Source organism: Grampus griseus, assembly GCF_964374135.1.
Source record: "Grampus griseus genome assembly, chromosome: 7".
NCBI classification, from domain to species: domain Eukaryota; kingdom Metazoa; phylum Chordata; class Mammalia; order Artiodactyla; family Delphinidae; genus Grampus; species Grampus griseus.
In genome coordinates, this window is record NC_139001.1 from 96,838,147 (window position 1) to 96,857,285 (window position 19,139).

General features: G+C 38.6%; 1 long non-coding RNA gene across 5 annotated transcripts in view; it reads right to left on the reverse strand.

The window, feature by feature from the left end:
* Positions 1–7,795: 7,795 nt before the first annotated feature.
* LOC309825341 overlaps positions 7,796–19,139 on the reverse strand; it is an 85,490-nt gene continuing 74,146 nt past the window's right edge. For 2 of the 5 annotated variants that reach the window (XR_014297021.1, XR_014297022.1), the window contains 2 exons: positions 14,581–14,672; positions 7,796–8,003 (listed from right to left, as the gene is read on the reverse strand). This is a non-coding gene — a long non-coding RNA (uncharacterized lncRNA). Of the gene's footprint in view, positions 8,004–12,964; positions 13,116–14,210; positions 14,324–14,580; positions 14,673–16,138; positions 16,231–19,139 lie in introns of those variants that run through there. The other 3 variants (XR_014297023.1, XR_014297024.1, XR_014297025.1) reach the window with 3 other exon arrangements.

Below are 19,139 nucleotides of genomic sequence, written 5' to 3' on the forward strand. Positions count from 1 at the left end.
AGAAAAAAAAAGTGTGAGTACAATATAGCCCTTGAAACTGTCTTCTTGGAAGGTTGGCCTCTTTGTTTTTTTTTTTTTTTTTTTTTTTGCGGTACGCGGGCCTTTCACTTTTGTGGCCTCTCCCGTTGAGGAGCACAGGCTCTGGACGCGCAGGCTCAGCGGCCATGGCTCACGGGCCCAGCCGCTCCGCGGCATGTGGGATGTTCCCGGACCGGGGCACGAACCCGTGTCTCCTGCATCGGCAGGCGGACTCTCAACGACTGCGCCACCAGGGAAGCCCAGGTTGGCCTCTTTTGAACTCTGTGGTCGATTTTCGGCCCCAGAATTTTATTTGAGTGCAGGTGTCATTTACACGCCTGCAGTGATTGTGAATATTTAGTGACCGTTAGCACTGGGTTTAAAGCTGGTGTTGTGGGAAAGGACCACAAAGCGGCAGCGATTCTCCATTCCCAAATCTGGTTACTAGGGCAGCAGAGCCTTCCTGGAAGTCGGGTTCCTAGGTTGTAAATTAGAATGGAACGTGCCGGGAAAAAGCCCCTGAAGTTTATGTCTCATTACTTCTTGTTCGTTGTTCTAATTGTTTTAATCGGGGTAGTGATTAGAATAGTTTGTCCGAGGTGTACACAGTCTGGTTCATTTGTACATCATATATATCTATTCATGTACAGATCCTTTTCCCAGTAAAGGATTACAGAGTGTTCTGTAGACCTCCCTTGCTATGTGCTCGGGCTTTTTGATATATGTACTTATTCTGTATTTGTATAGGTATGGTAAACCTAATCTTAGTTTATCCATTGCCACCACCTTTCCTTTTAGATACGCAAAGTTTTCAAGTCTGTGCGTGTCTTTCTCTGTGGAAATATGTCCATTTTTGGCAGTTGTTAGGTAACACCTACAAGTGATATCATAGGATATAGGTCTTTTGCTTTCCAACTTACCTCATGTTCTGTGATTATCTCTAGGCTGGCTCATCTACGGTACCTCAAAGAGCAGTGTTTCACTGTTTCCCATGGCTAATATTCCATTGTGCACATGGACCACTTCCTCTTTGTGCGTTTTTATGTTCATGAACATTTTGGTTTCTTCCAAGTCTTGGCTACGTTAAATGCTCCTGCAGTGCAGGATTGCCAGCCTATGTCTCTTTCATTCTGGTCTGCTCAGGTGATAGGCACATGGAAGAACCTACCAGATCACGTGGTAGCTCAGTTTTTACTTTTAAACGCACCTCCATTATGTTTCACTGCTGACTGTTACCAGTTTACATCCCCCCAGTCTAGAGGGTACACAGTTGCCTAAAACCCCTTCAGCATTTATTCTTTGCGGACCTTTTCCTGATGGTCAGTCGACTGGTGTGAGTTGAAACCTTTTTGTAGATTAGATTTGCATGAGTCTAATAATTCCTGAGGTTGAGCTTCTATCCATTTTCCTTTTTTTTAATCAAGAGACTAAGTCTAACTTACCTCATCTTACTACCTTCTTGAAAATTTTGCCTTTTTGGAACGTTTTTGGCCATTCCTCACCTCAGGACATTTTTTGAGGGCAGGTGTCCTTACAGCTCTGAGGCCATGTGAATGTTAAGTGACCATTAACTGTGGGTTTAAAGCCGCTCTTGCGGGAAACGGCCACAAAGCGGCAGCATTTCTACATTTCCAACTGGGTTTTTGGGCAACAGAGCCTTCCTGGAAATCGTGTTAGTAGGCTGCAAATTAGAGTGGAATGGGCCAGGACACCCCCCCCCCCCCCGCCCCGCCCCAAGAGCTTATATCTCCTTACCTCTTGTTTGTTTTTTAAATTTAATTTTTATTTAGTATCAGAGCAAATTTGATAAAAATGTTGTTTGTTCTAGGTGTACATAATCTGGTTCATTATATCTATGTATCTATCTATTCATCTTTGGCTCCTTTCCCGTGTAGGTTATTACAGAGTGATGAGCTCAATTTTTAAATTTAAACGCACCGCCATTCTCATCTCACTACTGGCTGTTACCAGTTTACGTCCCACCAGCACTTAGAGTGTAAACAGTTCTCTAAAACCCTTTCGGCATTCATGTTTTGTAGACTATTTTGCTGATGATCATTCTGACGGTGGTAAGGTGAACGTTTTTGTAGATTGGATTTGCATGGCTTAATTAGTTCCTGAAAGGGAGCATTATTCCATGCATTTTTTTAAACAAAAAGAAAAAGAAAGACAAAATGTGCATAAGATATGCCACTTGATATTGTCTTTTTGAAATGTTGAGGTCTTTTGAATTTTGTGGTCGACTTAGGACCCCAGGAATTTCTTTAGGCCCAGTGTCCTTTAGAGTCCGGCACGTATTTTGAATATTAAGTGACCATTAGCTTAGCGCTTTGTTTAAAGCTGCTGTTGTGTGAAACAGCCACAAGGCGGCAGCATTTCTCCTTTACCAAATCTGGTTACCACGGCAACAGAGCCTTAATGGAAGTCGTGTTCTAGGTTGTAAATTAGAATGGAATGTGCTACGAAAAATTCCTTTAAGTTTATGTCTCATTATTTCGTGTTCATATTTTTAAGTATTTTTTATCACAGCAAATTTGATGACAATGTTTTGTTTGTTCTAGGTGTGCCAGATGTGGTTCTTTCACACATCTACATATATCTGTTCTTCGGATCCTTTTCCCACGTAGGTTATGACACAATGTTGAGTAGTCTTCTCTTGGTATTCTGTAGGTCTTTGGTGATTATATATTTACCATGTGTTTGTAGATCTCTGTTAACCCCAATATCGTAATGTATCCAGTCCTCACACCTTTCCGTTTGGGGCAACCATAAGTTTGTTTAATGAATCTGTGATTGCCTTTCTCTGTGGAAATATCTTCATTGGTATCAATTTTTAGGTAACACCCATAAGTGATATGATAGGATACGTGTCTTTCGCTTTCTGACTTACTGCGAGTTGCGTGATTACCTCTAGACTCCTCTATGGTCCTGCAAACGGCATTGTTTCATTTTTTTTCCTTGGCTAATGTTCCATCTGTACATGGACCTGTTCTCCTTTCTCCACTCATCTCTTGATGGACGTTTGTCTTGGCTCTTGTTATACTTCTACAGTGCAGATTTACCTGCCTGTGTCTCTCCAGTTCTGTCTTCTTAGGATATAGTCCGAGGAGTGGGTGTGCTGGATCGTATAGGAGCTCAAGATTTACCTTTTAAAGGCACCTCCATTCTGTTCCCACTAGCGGCTCTTACCAGGTTACGTCCCACTTCAAATTGAGGGTATGCATTTCTCCACAACCTCTTCAGCATTGATCATTTGTAGTCTTTTTGCTGATGGTTATTCTGAGCTGATATCTCTTTGCGGTTGGATTTACGTGTGTCTCACACTCCCTTGAAATTGAGCTTTCGGGCATGTCCTTTTATTTTTCAAACTGTTATTACAGCTGACGTCTTCAAATTGTTTTCTTTTCAAAATGTGCCACATTTTGAAAATTTTGGGCCTTTACTTGCGTCAAGACATTTTAAGGGCAGTTTACATTTGCAGCCCTGCAGTACTTGTGCATGTGAAGTGCCCATGAGCAAAGATTTCAAAGCTGCTGTTGCAGGTATCGGCCAGAGGGTGGCGGCATTTCTACGTTTTCCCCTCTGGTACCTAGGGAAACAGACCTTCCTGCTAGTGGTGTTCCTCAGTTATAAATTACAGTGCAGTGTGCCCTGATATACCCCCAAAAGCTTATGTCTCCTTACTTATGTTTGTTTTTTAAATTTAATTTATATTTTTTAGTGGATTAATATTCCATTGTGTACATGGACCACTTCTTCTTTGTGCATTCCTCTGTTAATGGACATTTTCGTTGCTTCCAAGTGTTGGCTATATTAAATATTGCTGGAGTGCAGTATTGCCAGCCTGTGACTTTTGATTCTCATTTTCTCAGGTGATATAGGCCCAGCAGTGGGTATGATTCATTGACTGGCAGCTCAATGTTTACCTTTTCAGAGCGCCTCCATTGTGTTTTCATTAGTGGCTCTTAACACGTCCCAATTAACACCGAGGGTACGCATTTTTCCACAAGCCCTTCAGCATTTATTGTTTGCAGAATGTTTGCTCATGGACATTCTGACTGCTGTGACCTGATAGGTTTGTGTAATTTGGATTTGCATGTCTTTAATAATTCCTAATATTCAGCGTTTTTCCACACCTTTCTCTTTTCTCTAGAAAAAAAAGTGTGAGTACAATATAGCCCTTGAAACTGTCTTCTTGGAAGGTTGGCCTCTTTGTTTTTTTTTTTTTTTTTTTTTTTTGCGGTACGCGGGCCTTTCACTTTTGTGGCCTCTCCCGTTGAGGAGCACAGGCTCTGGACGCGCAGGCTCAGCGGCCATGGCTCACGGGCCCAGCCGCTCCGCGGCATGTGGGATGTTCCCGGACCGGGGCACGAACCCGTGTCTCCTGCATCGGCAGGCGGACTCTCAACGACTGCGCCACCAGGGAAGCCCAGGTTGGCCTCTTTTGAACTCTGTGGTCGATTTTCGGCCCCAGAATTTTATTTGAGTGCAGGTGTCATTTACACGCCTGCAGTGATTGTGAATATTTAGTGACCGTTAGCACTGGGTTTAAAGCTGGTGTTGTGGGAAAGGACCACAAAGCGGCAGCGATTCTCCATTCCCAAATCTGGTTACTAGGGCAGCAGAGCCTTCCTGGAAGTCGGGTTCCTAGGTTGTAAATTAGAATGGAACGTGCCGGGAAAAAGCCCCTGAAGTTTATGTCTCATTACTTCTTGTTCGTTGTTCTAATTGTTTTAATCGGGGTAGTGATTAGAATAGTTTGTCCGAGGTGTACACAGTCTGGTTCATTTGTACATCATATATATCTATTCATGTACAGATCCTTTTCCCAGTAAAGGATTACAGAGTGTTCTGTAGACCTCCCTTGCTATGTGCTCGGGCTTTTTGATATATGTACTTATTCTGTATTTGTATAGGTATGGTAAACCTAATCTTAGTTTATCCATTGCCACCACCTTTCCTTTTAGATACGCAAAGTTTTCAAGTCTGTGCGTGTCTTTCTCTGTGGAAATATGTCCATTTTTGGCAGTTGTTAGGTAACACCTACAAGTGATATCATAGGATATAGGTCTTTTGCTTTCCAACTTACCTCATGTTCTGTGATTATCTCTAGGCTGGCTCATCTACGGTACCTCAAAGAGCAGTGTTTCATTGTTTCCCATGGCTAATATTCCATTGTGCACATGGACCACTTCCTCTTTGTGCGTTTTTATGTTCATGAACATTTTGGTTTCTTCCAAGTCTTGGCTACGTTAAATGCTCCTGCAGTGCAGGATTGCCAGCCTATGTCTCTTTCATTCTGGTCTGCTCAGGTGATAGGCACATGGAAGAACCTACCAGATCACGTGGTAGCTCAATTTTTACTTTTAAACGCACCTCCATTATGTTTCACTGCTGACTGTTACCAGTTTACATCCCCCCAGTCTAGAGGGTACACAGTTGCCTAAAACCCCTTCAGCATTTATTCTTTGCGGACCTTTTCCTGATGGTCAGTCGACTGGTGTGAGTTGAAACCTTTTTGTAGATTAGATTTGCATGAGTCTAATAATTCCTGAGGTTGAGCTTCTATCCATTTTCCTTTTTTTTAATCAAGAGACTAAGTCTAACTTACCTCATCTTACTACCTTCTTGAAAATTTTGCCTTTTTGGAACGTTTTTGGCCATTCCTCACCTCAGGACATTTTTTGAGGGCAGGTGTCCTTACAGCTCTGAGGCCATGTGAATGTTAAGTGACCATTAACTGTGGGTTTAAAGCCGCTCTTGCGGGAAACGGCCACAAAGCGGCAGCATTTCTACATTTCCAACTGGGTTTTTGGGCAACAGAGCCTTCCTGGAAATCGTGTTAGTAGGCTGCAAATTAGAGTGGAATGGGCCAGGACACCCCCCCCCGCCCCGCCCCAAGAGCTTATATCTCCTTACCTCTTGTTTGTTTTTTAAATTTAATTTTTATTTAGTATCAGAGCAAATTTGATAAAAATGTTGTTTGTTCTAGGTGTACATAATCTGGTTCATTATATCTATGTATCTATCTATTCATCTTTGGCTCCTTTCCCGTGTAGGTTATTACAGAGTGATGAGCTCAATTTTTAAATTTAAACGCACCGCCATTCTCATCTCACTACTGGCTGTTACCAGTTTACGTCCCACCAGCACTTAGAGTGTAAACAGTTCTCTAAAACCCTTTCGGCATTCATGTTTTGTAGACTATTTTGCTGATGATCATTCTGACGGTGGTAAGGTGAACGTTTTTGTAGATTGGATTTGCATGGCTTAATTAGTTCCTGAAAGGGAGCATTATTCCATGCATTTTTTTAAACAAAAAGAAAAAGAAAGACAAAATGTGCATAAGATATGCCACTTGATATTGTCTTTTTGAAATGTTGAGGTCTTTTGAATTTTGTGGTCGACTTAGGACCCCAGGAATTTCTTTAGGCCCAGTGTCCTTTAGAGTCCGGCACGTATTTTGAATATTAAGTGACCATTAGCTTAGCGCTTTGTTTAAAGCTGCTGTTGTGTGAAACAGCCACAAGGCGGCAGCATTTCTCCTTTACCAAATCTGGTTACCACGGCAACAGAGCCTTAATGGAAGTCGTGTTCTAGGTTGTAAATTAGAATGGAATGTGCTACGAAAAATTCCTTTAAGTTTATGTCTCATTATTTCGTGTTCATATTTTTAAGTATTTTTTATCACAGCAAATTTGATGACTATGTTTTGTTTGTTCTAGGTGTGCCAGATGTGGTTCTTTCACACATCTACATATATCTGTTCTTCGGATCCTTTTCCCACGTAGGTTATGACACAATGTTGAGTAGTCTTCTCTTGGTATTCTGTAGGTCTTTGGTGATTATATATTTACCATGTGTTTGTATATCTCTGTTAACCCCAATATCGTAATGTATCCAGTCCTCACACCTTTCCATTTGGGGCAACCATAAGTTTGTTTAATGAATCTGTGATTGCCTTTCTCTGTGGAAATATCTTCATTGGTATCAATTTTTAGGTAACACCCATAAGTGATATGATAGGATATGTGTCTTTCGCTTTCTGACTTACTGCAAGTTGCGTGATTACCTCTAGACTCCTCTATGGTCCTGCAAACGGCATTGTTTCATTTTTTTTCCTTGGCTAATGTTCCATCTGTACATGGACCAGTTTTTCTTTCTCCACTCATCTCTTGATGGACGTTTGTCTTGGCTCTTGTTATACTTCTACAGTGCAGATTTACCTGCCTGTGTCTCTCCAGTTCTGTCTTCTTAGGATATAGTCCGAGGAGCGGGCGTGCTGGATCATATAGGAGCTCAAGATTTACCTTTTAAAGGCACCTCCATTCTGTTCCCATTAGTGGCTCTTACCAGGTTACGTCCCACTTCAAATTGAGGGTATGCATTTCTCCACAACCTCTTCAGCATTGATTGTTTGTAGTTTCTTTGCTGATGGTTATTCTGAGTGGTGTGAGCTGATACCTCTGTGTGGTTGTATTTGCATGTGTCTCATAATCCTTTGAAATTGAGCTTTCAGGCATGTCCTTTTATTTTTCAAACTGTTATTACAGCTTACTTCTTCAAATGGTTTTCTTGAAAAGTGTGCCACATTTTAAACTATTTTGGCCTCTATCTACCTCAAGACATTATGAGGGCAGGTTTCCTTTACAGCCTTGCAGTACCTGTTCATATGAAGTGACCATTACCACAGGTTTTAAAGCTGCTTTTGTAGGTTTGGCCAGAGGGCGGCAGCATTTCATAATTCTATGAAATATAAGTAAACACACAATATATATATTTTTTATTTTAAATTTCCATTGCTACTTTATTAAAGTACAATTATAATTCAAGTTCTTTGTAACAAGTGAAATTTAAAAAGATTAAAGGAAAGGATAATATTTTACCACTTGCCATCCTTTCCCATTCCCTTAAATGACCAGCATAATATGTAGATTTCTCATTTGATCCAGGTGTTCTATACAAATGGAACATCATGTTTCTCACTGTAGAAAAACAGATTTAGGTCTCTCAGTTTTTATAGGCTACAAAAGAGTCCATAGAACAGAATTACCAAGTATTTCAGACTTAGATTTTTGAGGGACACTTATTTCATTTATTTGTTGTTCTGCTAATTTGTTTTAACCCAAGAAAAGTATTTTTTAAAATACAAAAAAACCAAAATTAAGTTAGGGGTAAGGATTAGGGTTTAGGGTACGGGTTAGGGTACAGGTAAGGATTAGGGTACAGGTTAGGGTATGATTATGTGTTAGGGTATGGGTTAGGGTTAGGATATGGGTTAGTATTAGGGTACAGGTTAGTGTTAGGTTATAGTGTTAGGTTACGGGTGAGGGTTAGGTTTAGGGTTAGTGTATGGGTTAGGGTTAGGGTATAGGTTAGGCTACAGGTTAGGGTTAGGATACAAGTTAGGAATGGCATACAGGTTAGGGTTAGGGTACTGGTTAGGGTTAGGGTACAGGTTAGAGTACGGTTACAGGTTAGGGTATGGGTTAGGCTTAGGGTACGGGTCAGGGTTAGGGTTAGGGTATGGGTTAGTGTTAGGTTACGGGTTAGGGTTAGTTTATGGGTTAGAGTACAGGTTAGGGTATGGGTTAGGGTATGAGTTAGGGATTTATTAAACCTCTCCCACTCTCCAGATATCACTTAGCATGTAAAGGAATATTATTTGGGGTCCAGCCATGGAGAAGACTTTAGACACTAGGATAAGACAAAGAACACACACATTTTAAATAAATCACTTTACGATTTTGTTTTTAACCTGTACATTAAAACACTAGTGCTTAGGAAATCTAATGGAGGCAGAAGCAGTAAAGGGTAGTTTTTGGGAATAACATCACAGATTTTCTGTAGAATACACAGATTTTGACTGGTTAGAAAGTCAAGGAGGAATGATTTTGTGCTGAAGATATAAACCCTCTTCTAAATTGAGCTGTTATTGGAAGTTAGAAATTTTTTGTTGCTGTTGTATTGCTTTGTGTTTTCATGATTATTCTGCTTGCATCTCCCTTGTTGTTAAACCTGTGATTTGGGGAAGAGTGCCATTACTGGAAATGAGTTTACAAAATTATTCTCAAAATCAGAAGGAAATGGTTCTCAACTAAATATTAAGAAATAATCTCTATACTGGTGTACTAACAGAATTATGATTCAGGGATAATAATTCTATAAAACGTAACTAAACACACAACATATAATTTTTTCTTTTAAATTTCCATTGTTACTCTTTTAAAGTACAATTATAATTCAAGTTCTTTGTAACAAGAGAAATTTAAAAAGAGTAAAGGAAAAGATAATATTTTACCACTTGCCATCCTTTCCCACTCCCTGAAACGACCAGCATAATGTGTAGCTTTCTTATTTTATCCAGATGTTCCTTACATCTGGAACATCATGTTCTCACTGTTAGAAAAGCATATTTAGCTCTCACACTTTTTATAGGCTACGTAACAGTCCATAGAACATAAGTACCAAGTATTTCAGACTTAGGCTTTTGTGGGACACTCAGGTTACTTTCTGTTTTATTTTGTTCTGCTAATTTGTTTTAAACCCAGAAAAATATTTTTTAAAATACAATAAAAAAAATTTAAGTGTAAGTTTTAGGGTATGGGTTAGGGTTAGGGTTAGGGTATGGGTTAGGGTTAGGGTTAGGGTTAGGGTATGGGTTAGATTTATGGTTAGGGTATGCTTTAGAGTACAGGTTAGTGTACAGCTACGGTTTAGGGTAAGGGTTAGGGTACGGTCTAGGGTTAGCGTACGGGTTATGGTTAGGGTATGGGTCAGGCGTGTGGTTAGGGTACGGATTATGGTTAGGTTACGGGATAGGGTTAGAGTATGGGTTAGGTTGAGGGTTAGGGCACAGGTGGGGGTTGGGTAAGCGTTGGGTAAGGGTTAGGGTTATGGTTAGGGTATGCTTTAGGGTTAGGGTATTTATTAAAACTCTCCCACTCTCTAGATATCATTTAGCACGTAAAGGAATATTATTTGCAGTCCAACCATGGAAGAGACTTTAGATACTAGGATAAGACAAAGAATACACACATTTTAAATAAATCACATTACGATTTTGTTTTTAACCTGTACATTAAAACACTACTTCTTAGGAAATCTATTGGAGGCAGAAGCAGTAAAGGGTAGTTTTATGGGAATAACATCACAAATTTTCCGTAGAATACACAGATTTTGACTGGTTAGAAAGTCAAGGAGGAATGCTTTTGTTCCTAATATATAAATCCTGTTGTTAATTGAGCTGTCATTGGAAGTTAGAAATTTTTTGTTGCTGTTGTATTGCTTTGTGTTTTCATGATTATTCTGTTTGCATCTCCCTTGTTAAACCTGTGATTTGGGGAAGAGTGCCGTTTCTGAAAATGAGTTTACAGAATTATTCTCAAAAACAGAAGGAAATGGTTCTGACCTTAATATTAAGGAATAACCTGTATACTGGCATCCTAACAATTATGATTCAGGGATAAAATTCTATGAACGGTAATTAAACACACAATATATATATTTTTGTTTTAAATTTCCATTCTTTTTTTAAAGTACAATTATAATTCAAGTACTTTGTAACAAGTGAAATTTAAAAAGATTAAAGGAAAAGATAATATTTTATCACTTGCCATCCTTTCCCACTCCCTGAAACGACCAGCATAATGTGTAGTTTTCTCATTTTATCCAGGTGTTTCTTACATCTGGAACATCATGTTTCTCACTGTAGAAAAACAGATACAGCTCTCACACATTTTACAGGCTACATAACAGTCCATAGAACAGAAGTACCAAGTATTTCAGACTTAGGTTTTTGTGGGACACTCAGGTAACTTTCTGTTTTATTTTGTTGTTCTGCTAATTTGTTTTAACCCCAGAAAAATATTTTTTTAAATACAAAAAAAAAAAAATTAAGTTCGGGTTAAGGATTAGGGTTAACGGTACAGGTTAGGGTAAGGGTTAGGGTTAGAATTAGGGTACGGTTCAGGGTACAGGCTAGGGTATGGCTACGGGTTAGGTTACGGGTTAGAGTTAGGGTAGGGTTTAGGGTTAGCATACGGGTTAGGTTTAGGGTACGGGTTAGGGTTAGGTTTAGGGTATGGGTTCAGGTTAGGGTACGTTTTAGGATATGGCTATGGGTTAGGGTACGGGTTAGGCTTATGGTAAGTGTTAGAGTGTTAGGTTTAGGGTTAGGGTAGGTTTAGGGTACAGGTTAGGGTACGGCCACGGGTTAGGGTATAGGTTAGTGTACGGGTTAGGGTAAGGGTTAGGCTTAGGGTATGTGTTAGGTTTAGGGTACGCTTTAGGGGTAGGGTATTTATTTAACCTCTTCCACTCTACAGATACCACTTAGCAAGTAAAGGAATATTATTTGGGGTCCATCCATGGAGAAGACTTTACACACTAGGAAAAGACAAAGAACACACACATTGTAAGAAAATCACATAAGGATTTTGTTTCTAACCTGTACATTAAAACACTAGTACTTAGGAAATCTCATGGAGGAAAAAGAAGAAAAGGGTAGTTTTATGGGAATAACATCACAGATTTTCTGTAGAATACACTGATTTTTTTTTTTTCGGTATGTGGACCTCTCACAGTTGTGACCTCTCCCGTTGCGGAGCACAGGCTCCGAACGCGCAGGCTCAGCGGCCATGGCTCACGGGCCCAGCCGCTCCGCGGCACGTGAGATCCTCCCGGACCGGGGCACGAACCCGTGTCCCATGCATAGGCAGGCGGACTGTCAACCACTGCGCCACTAGGGAAACCCAATACATAGATTTTGACTGGTGAGAAAGTAAACGAGGAATGCTTTTATTCTGAATATATAAATCCTCTTGTAAACTGAACTGTTTTTGGAAGATAGAAATTTTTTGTTGCTTTTGTATTGCTTTGTGTTTTCATGATTATTCTGCTTGCATCTTCCTTGTTAAACCTGTGATTTGGGGAAGAGTGCCATTACTGGAAATGAGTTTACAGAATTATTCTCAAAAACAGAAGGAAATGGTTCTCATCTTAATATTAAGGAATAATCTCTATACTGGTGTACTAACAGAATTATGATTCAGGGATAATAATTCTATAAAATGTAACTAAACACACAATATATATTTTTTCTTTTAAATTTCGATTGTTACTTTTTAAAAGTACAATTATAATTCAAGTTGTTTTTAAGAAGAGAAATTTAAAAAGATTAAAGGAAAAGGTAACATTTTACCACCTGCCATCCTTTCCCACTCCCTGAAACGACCAGCATAATGTGTAGCTTTATTTTATCCAGGTGTTCCTTACATCTGGAACATCATGTTTCTCACTGCATAAAAACAGATTTAGCTCTCACACGTTTTATAGGCTACATAACAGTCCATAGAAGAGAAGTACCAAGTATTACAGACTTAGTTTTTGAGAGGCACTCAGGTTACTTTCCGTTTTATTTTGTTGTTGTGCTAATTGTTTTTAACACCAGAAAAATATTTTGTAAAATACAAAAAAATTAATTTAGGGGTAAGAATTAGGGTTAGGGTACGCCTACGGGTTAAGGTTAAATAATGGGTTAGTGTACGGGTTAGGGTCAGGGTGTGGTTTAGGGTTAGGTTCTGGGTTAGGGGTAGGTTTAGGGTACAGGTTAGGTTTAGGTTTAGGGTATGGGTTAGGGTTAGGGTACGCTTTCGTGTTAGGGTATTTATTAAACTTCTCCCACTGTCCAGATATCACTTAGCACGTAAAGGAATATTATTTGGGGTCCAGCCATGGAGAAGAATTTAGACACTAGGATAAAACAAAGAACACACACATTTTAAATAAATCACATTAGGATTCTGTTTTTAACCTGTACATTAAAACACTACTGCTTAGGAAATCCAATTGAGGCAGAAACAGTAAAGGGTAGTTTCATTGGAATAGCATCACAGATTTTCTGTAGAATACACAGATTTTGACTCATAGAAAGTCAAGGAGAAACACATTTGTTCTGAAGATAAAAATCCTCTTGTAAATTTAGCTGTTTTTGGAAGGTAGAAATTTTTTGTTGCTGTTGTATTGCTTTGTGTTTTCATGATTATTCTGCTTGCATCTCCCTTGTTAAATCTGTGATTTGGGGAAGAGTGCCATTTCTGAAAATGAGATTAGAGGATTATTCTCAAAAACAGAAGGAAATGGTTCTCGCCTAAATATTAAGAAATAATCTCTGTACTGGTGTACTAACAGAATTATGATTCAGGGATAATAATTTTATGAAATGTAACTAAACACACAATATATACTTTTTTCTTTTAAATTTCCATTGTTACTTTTTTAAAGTACAATTATAATTCAAGTACATTGTAACAAGGGAAATTTAAAAAGATTAAAGAAAAGATAATATTTTACCACTTGCCATCCTTTCACACTCCCAGAAACAACGAGCACAATGTGTAGCTTTCTCATTTTATCCAGGTGTTCCCTACATGTGGAACACCATGTTTCTCACTGTACAAAAATAGATTTAGCTTTCACACTTTTTATAGGCTACATAACAGTCCATAGAACAGAACTATCAAGTATTTCAGACTTAGCTTTTTGAGGGACATTCAGGTTACTTTGTTTTATTTCGTTGTTCTTGTAATTTGTTGTAACCACAGAAAAATATTTTTTAAATAAAAAAAAATTCAGTTAGGGGTAAGGATTAGGGTTTAGGGTACGGGTATGGGTTAGGGTACAGGTTAGGATTAGGGTACAGGTTAAGGTTAGGCTTAGGGATAGCATTAGGATTAGGGTATGGGTTAGGGTATGGCTACAGGTTAGGATTAGGGTACAGGTTAAGATTAGGGTACAGGTTATGGTTTAGGGTTAGGTTATGGGTTAGGGTTAGAGTACAGCTTAGGTTTAGGGTATGCTTTAGGGTTAGGGTATTTATTAAACCTCTCCCACTCTCCAGATATCACTTAGCATGTAAAGGAATATTATCGGGGTTTAGCCATGGAGAAAACTTTAGACGCTAGGATAAAACAAAGAACACACACATTATAAATAAATCACATTATGGTTTTGTTTTTAACCTGTACATTAAAACGCTACTGCTTAGGAAATCTAATGGAGGCACAAACAGTAAAGGGCAGTTTTGTGATTTTAACATCACAGAGTTTCTGTAGAATACACAGATTTTGACTGGTTAGAAAGTCAAGGAGGAATGCTATTGTTTTGAAGATATAAATTCTTTTGTAAACTGAGCTGTTTTTGGAAGGTAGAAATTTTTTGTTGCTGTTGTATTGCTTTGTGTTTTCATGATTATTCTGCTTGCATCTCCCCTGTTAAACCTTTGATTTGGGGAAGAGTGCCATTTCTGAAAATGAGATTAGAGGATTATTCTCAAAAACAGAAGGAAATGGTTCTCAACTAAATTTTAAGAAATAATGCTTTTACTGGTGTACTAACAGAATTATGATTTAGGAATAATAATTCTATGAAATGTAATTAAACACTATATATTTTCTTTTAAATATTCATTGTTACTTTTTTAAAGTACAATTATAGTTCAAGTTTTTTGTAACAAGAGAAATTTTAAAAAATTAAAGGAAAAGATAATATTTTACCACTTACCATCCTTTCCCACTCCCTGAAATGACCAGCATAATGTGTAGCTTTCTTTTTTTATCCAGGTGTTCCTTACATCTGGAACATCATGTTTCTCACTGTAGAAAAACAGATTTAGCTCTCACACTTTTTATAGGCTACATAACAGTCCATAGAAGAGAAGTACCAAGTATTTCAGACTTAGCTTTTTGAAGGACACTCAAGTTACTTTCTTTGTTATTTTGTTGTTCTGCTAATTTGTTTTAATGCCAGAAAAATATTTTTTCAAATATTAAAAAAAAATTAAGGGTAAGGATTAGGGCTTAGAGTACGGGTTAGGGTATGGGTTAGTGTAGGGTTTGCGTACAGTTTAGGGTTAGGGTACGGGTTGGTATGGGTTAGGGTTAGTGTTAGGCTATGCCTTAGTGTACAGGTGAGGGTACGGCTACGGGTTAGGGTTAGGATACAGGTTATGGTACGTATTAGTTAGGGAATGAGTTAGGGCATGGGTTAGGGTTACGATTAGGTTACGGTTTAGGGTACACGTTAGGGTACAGCTACAGGTTAGTGTTAGGGTATGGGTTAGGGTACAGGTTAGTGTATGGTTTAGGGTTAAGGTACAGTTTAGGGTATGGCTACAGGTATGTGTTAAGAGTTAGGTTCCGGGTTAGGGTTGGAGTCTGGGTTAGGGTTAGGGTACAGGTTAGGGTTAGGTTATGGGTTAGCGTTAGCTTACAGTTTAAGATTAGGGTACATGTTACGTTAGGGTTAGGGTGCGGGTTAGGATACAGGTTAAGGTACGGATACTGGTTAGGGTTGGGGTATAGGTTAGGATACGGGTTAGGGTTAGGGTAAGTGTTAGGATTAGGGTTAGGGTATGCTTTAGGGTTAGGGTATTTATTAAACCTCTTCCAGTCTCCAGATATCACTTAGCATGTAAAGGAATATTATTTGGGGTCCAGCCATGGAGAAGACTTTAGACACTAAGATAAGACAACACACACATTATAAATAAATCATATTAGGATTTTGTTTTTAACCTGTACATTAAAACACTACTGTTTAGGAAATCTAATGGAGGCAGAAGCAGTACAGGGTACTTTTGTGGGAATAACATCACAGATTTTCTGTAGAATACACAGATTTTGACTGGTTAGAAAGTCAAGGAGGAATGCTTTTGTTCTGAATACATAAAACCTCTTCTAAATTGAGCTGTTATTGGAAGTAAGACTTTTTTTTGTTGCTGTTGTATTGCTTTGTGCTTTCATGATTAGTCTGCTTGCGTCTCCCTTGTTAAACCTTTGATTGGGGGAAAAGTGCCATTACTGGAAATGATTTTAGAGAATTATTCTCAAAAACAGAAGGAATTGGTTCTCAACTAAATATTAAGAAATAGTTCTTATACTGGTGTACTAACAGAATTATGATTCAGGGATAATAATTCTATGAACTGTAATTAAACACACAATATATTTTTTTTCTGTTAAATTTCCATTGTTACTTTTTTAAAGTGCAATTATAGTTCAAGTTCTTTGTAACAAGAGAAATTTAAAAAGATTAAAGGAAAAGATATTTTACTACTTGCCATCCTTTCCCACTCCCTGAAACAACCAGCATAATGTGTAGCTTTCTTATTTTATCCAGGTGTTCCTTACATCTGGAACATCATGTTTCTCACTGTAGAAAAACAGATTTAGCTCTCAAACTTTTTATAGACTACATAACAATCCATAGAACAGAAGTACCAAGTATTTCAGACTTAGATTTTTGAGGGACACTCAGGTTACTTTGTTTTATTTTGTTGTTCTTCTAATTTGTTTTAACCCCAGAAAAATATTTTTTAAAATCAAAAAAAAAAAAAAAAGAAAATTAAGTTAGGCGTAAGGATTACGGTTTCAATTTAAAAAACAAATATAAGTAAGAAAACATCAGCTTTTGGGGGTTTATCCAGGCACATTCCACCCTCATGTATTATCAAGGAACACCACTGGCAGGAAGGTCTGTTTCCCAAGTTACCAGAGTGGGGAAAGCAGAAATGCTGCCGCCCTCTCGCCATTACCTGCAACAGCAGCTTTAAAACCTGTACTAATGGTCACTTTATATGCACAAGTACTGGAGGGCTGTAAATGAAACCTGCCCTCAAATTGTCTTGAGGGAGGTAATGGCCAAAATACTTCCAAATGTGGCACATGTTTCAAGAAAACAATTTAAAGAGGTAAGCTGTACTCACAGTTTGAAGGAAAAAAGGACATGACTGAAAGCTCAATTTCAAGGGATTATGAGATGCATGCAAATCCAGCCACAAAGAGGTATCAGCTCACACCATTCAGAATAACCTTCAGCGAAAATCTACAAACAATAAATGCTGAAGGGGTTGTGGAGAAGAGCATACCCTCAACTTTAAGTGGGACTCAACCTGGTAAGAGCCACTAATGAGAACAGAATGGAGGTGTCTTTACAAGGTAAACACTGAGCTACGATATGATCCAGGAGGCCCACTCCTGGGCCTATAACCTAAGAAGACAGAATTGGAAAGACACAGGCAGGCAAATCTGCACTGCAGCAGTATTACAATAGCCAAGACATGGAAGCAACCAAAAGTCCATCAACAGATGAGTGGACAAAGAAGAACTGGTACATGTACAGATGGAATATTAGCCAAGGAAAAAAATAGCACAATGCCATTTGCAGCACCGTACATGAGTCTAGAGGTAATCACGCAACTTGTACTAAGTCAAAAGAGAAAGACACATATCCTATGATATCACTTATAGGTGTTACCTAAAAATTGATACCAATGGAGATATTTTCACAGAGAAAGACAATCACAGATTCATTAAACAAACTTATGGTTCACCAATGGAAAGGTATGAGGATTACATACATTAGGATATTGGGTTTAACAGAGATATACAAACACAGGTGAAATATATAATCACCAAAGACCTACGGAATACCAAGAGAAGACTACTCAACATTATGTCATAACCTACACGGGAAAAGGATCCAAAAAAGGATAGATATATGTATATGTGTAAAAGGACCACATCTTGCACACCTACAACAAGCAAAACATTGTAATCAAAGTTGCTGTGATAAAAAATAAAAATTAAACTAAAAAAACAAGTAGTGAGACATAAACTTAAGGGGCTTTTTCCTGGCATATTCCATTCTAATTTACAACCTAGAACACGACTTCCATTGAGGCTCTGTTGCCCTCGTAACCATATTTGGTAAAGAAGAAGTGTTGCCACCTTGTGGGTGTTTCTCAAAACAGCAGCTTTAAAAACTGCGCTAATGGTCACTTGATAATCAAAATAATTCCAGCCCTGTAAATGACACCTGCCCTCAAAACAAATCCTTGGGTCGTAAATCAAATAAAATACTCAAAAGACATGCAAATTTTAAAAGGACAGTTTCAACAGGCATATTTTTCGCACCTTTTGTCTTCTGTCTCCTTTTTTTTTGTTAAAAAAAAGGTTATGGGGCTTCACTGGTGGCACACTGGTTGAGAGTCTGCCTGCCAAGGCAGGGCACACAGGTTCTTGCCCCGGTACAGGAGGATCCCACATGCCATGGAACGGATGGGCCTGTGAGCCTTGGCCGCTGAACCTGCGCGTCCTGAGCCTGTGTCCACAATGGGAGAGGCCACAACAGTAGGAGGCCCGCATACTGGAAAAAAAAAAAAAAAAGGCATGGAAAAATGCTCAACATTAGGAATTAATAAAGCCATGCAAATCCAGTCTACAAAAATGTTCACCTCACAGCCGTCAGAATGATCATCAGCAAAAATCTCTACAAAGAATAAATTCTGAAGGGGTTTTAGAGAACTGCGTACCCTCTAGCTGCTGGTGGGATGTAACCTGGTAACAGCCAGTAGTGAGAACAGAACAGAGGTGCGTTTAAAGGTAGAGATTTAGCTACCATGTGATCTGGTGGGCCCATTGATAGGCCTATGTCCAGAGTAGACCAGAATCAAAAAGACACAGGCTGGCCATCTTGCACTCTAGCAACATGTACCATAGCCAAGACTTGGAAGAAACCAAAATGTCCATCAACAGAAAAATGCACCAAGAAGAAGTGGTCGATGTACACAATGGAATATTAGCCATGGAAAAGTATGAAACAGTGCCGTTGGCAGCACCATACAAGGATCTAGACATTATCAGCCAACTTGAAGTAAGAAAGAAACCAAAAGACAGACATCCTATGACATCACTTATATGTGTTACCTAAAAATTGATACCCATGAAATTATTGCCAAGAGAAGGACACGCATGGATTCAGGAAACAAAATTATGTTTAACCAAATGGAAAGGTGTAAGTAATGTATGAATTAGGATATGAGGGTTAACTGACATGTACTAATACATGTGAAATATATAATCACAAAATACCTATGGAGTACCAAGAGAGGTCTACTCAACACTGTAATAACCTACACGGGAAAGGATCCAAAGATGAATAGATTGATACATAGATATAATGAACCAGATTCTGTACACCTAGAACAAACACAATATTTTTATCAAATTTACTGTGATAATAAATAAAAATTACATTTAAAAAACAAAGTAAGGAGATAT